Consider the following 2466-nt stretch of genomic DNA (forward strand, 5'->3'; position numbering starts at 1 on the left):
TTCAGTATAGTACAAGTGTGCTTCAAGTGGATTGATGTACCAGTTAAATAAGTCTAACATTTACCAATTGTCAGTTTCAGTAAAATGCAGTACGTATCTCCGTCTTCCGCAGTTTTTGGCTTACCCTTACATTCCAGGTAACTAGTGACCATTTTTAACATTTCAAAGGACCCTGTTTCGAATGTCGAAAACAAAACAAGACCATGCAAATTCCTCCAAAATGTTGTAGTTAGTTTGGATACGCAAATGTAAGGACTGACTTATTTTAAAAAGTTCATTCCAAATTTTCTTAAACAAGTGAAATAGCGATGAGTACAAGTATGTCCACTACAACTGAAGTTTTAGCAACTGCTAATTTTATCATTTTTCAGAATCTTGCGGCTTATATTCTTAAGAATTTTAAACAAACTTCGTCATTTTTTGAACAAATTAGCGAATGCTTTTAATAATCATCGCTGGCATGAGGTGGATAGTTTACATTACCGCTAAAAACTATTAATCTTGAGAGATTTCCTTAAATTATTGATTTTCCGAATTTAGGGTGAAGTTAATTAATCATCCATTTTGTAAATGAATGATTCCTTCTTCATCGGGCGTTCAGAGCGGAAATGAGTGGCCTGGTTTGTTAAAACATGTGAAAAATCTTTTGTAACGTGTGCGAATAGCAAAAGATTAAAGATGTTGCATTGTGTTTAAAAATTGTTTGTTTCAGCAAAGCAAGCACTCAGACCCCCCGACTCAATTCAATTATCACATAAAATTGCAAAAATAGCAGGAAATCTCGAATTCAATTTTCTCTGTTGATATATGTGACAGGTGCGGGCCTTTATTGTGGGTCAGAGAGAGGCCCGCAATACTAATCTTGACGTTGACCAGCCGCGACTGTGTACCACGCGTGCGCGGCACGTTTATAAGGAGTTTCAAACCTGAAGTTTGAAAATTTCTTCTTCCACCAAGAATGATTAAAATGCGAAAAATGTGTCAATCAAAACAGTTTGTCACGTGAGCTCGTCGTTTCCGTCACGTGGAAGATTGGAGGACATTTTTCTGACGTTTACGTTTTTGAGGCGTTGTTTTTGAGAAGATTTACTGTGATTTTCCAACGTTGTCTGAGAAGTTCTCACGATCTGTTTGAATATTGATGTGAAAATAAGGTCAGTTTAGTTACATTCAATACTTTTCTCATTGGTTAATTATTCACTGTTAAACCAATTTCACTTTTTGATGGAGCATTTCTGTTGTTTTCACATGTTTCGATTCATGAAGCTGTTCTGCTGCAGGACACTGTCTGTACGGAAGACATGGCGAAGTTTTCCAAGTCTTATGCCACAGATGTTCCAGTCTTTATCTCCAACTGGCGTCGAACGCATACCGAACACAAGCCTCTTTCAGTGCATCTAGGCCCGCACTTTTTAACCTGTGATTACTATTGGTCTAGTCTCTCTTTTTTTTGCACGTATGGACCTCGAAGAAACTTGCAAGAAAAAAAAAACTCGACCAATATTTTCCCAATACGGACCGAACAAGCTAGTTCAATAAGGTTTTTATTATATAGGTTTTCCCGCTTGTTGCTTTCTAGTCCGCGTGAAACTTGTTTATGATCAAGTTGTGCGGGAAAAAGTGCAAGAAAGCCTTCTCAATGCTGACGCGTACTCACAAACAAAACCCACGTGGAATAATTCTGATTGGCTCGCGCACGAAAAGGCGACTTTTTATTGGTCAAGGTTTGACACAAAAGTTTGACATGTCTCGTCAATCGAAGTGAAAAAGTTCGAAAAATGAAAATTTAGCTCATTTGAGATTCCGAAGAAAATGCATTTCTTAAACGTGTTGAATGTTTAAAAGTGTCAACTTTTGAGAAAGACTTAATATGGTATGAATGAAAATAGATGAAATTGAAGCTTTTGTAGTCAAAATTGCATTTCAATCGTCTTCATCGTCACTTAAAATGGCTCGGCGCTTGCGAAGCGGTGGCTGATCATGATTCATAATCTGGATGTTAAACGAGCAGTTTTGGAAATTTGCTCCTTGAAAAATAGCCGACCCGGCTTCTTTTGTGGTCGTCATACTGGTACTTTCCACTGTAGTTGTTGCCTGTGTATTGCCAACTGCTTGGAGCTCGCTTGTGGTTGTTGATGAGCGACTGAGGGCTAACGACATTCTTCGTTGATGTTGAATGGAAGCCGATTTGTAGGAATCCAAGCTTTTCAGATTTCGATGTCCACCCAGTTGGGCCACGTAATTTTCAGGAACATCTGAATCCAGCAATCGTGAAATGCAGGTCTTTCGAACCGAGTGATTGGTAACGCGTCCTGGCAAACCAGCATTTCGGGCAGCTTTGGTGAGTAGCTTCCCGATTTCATTCTTGCCAAGCGGGCTTTTCTTGTACCACACTGCATCAGTAGCCTTTCTTTGATGTTTTACGGCCAAGTAGAATGGTGCCTCTGGTTGATTCATCTCGATGGG

This window comes from Pavona decussata, unplaced genomic scaffold (assembly GCF_977016875.1).
Source record: "Pavona decussata unplaced genomic scaffold, jaPavDecu1.1 SCAFFOLD_31, whole genome shotgun sequence".
Taxonomy (NCBI): Eukaryota; Metazoa; Cnidaria; class Anthozoa; order Scleractinia; family Agariciidae; genus Pavona; species Pavona decussata.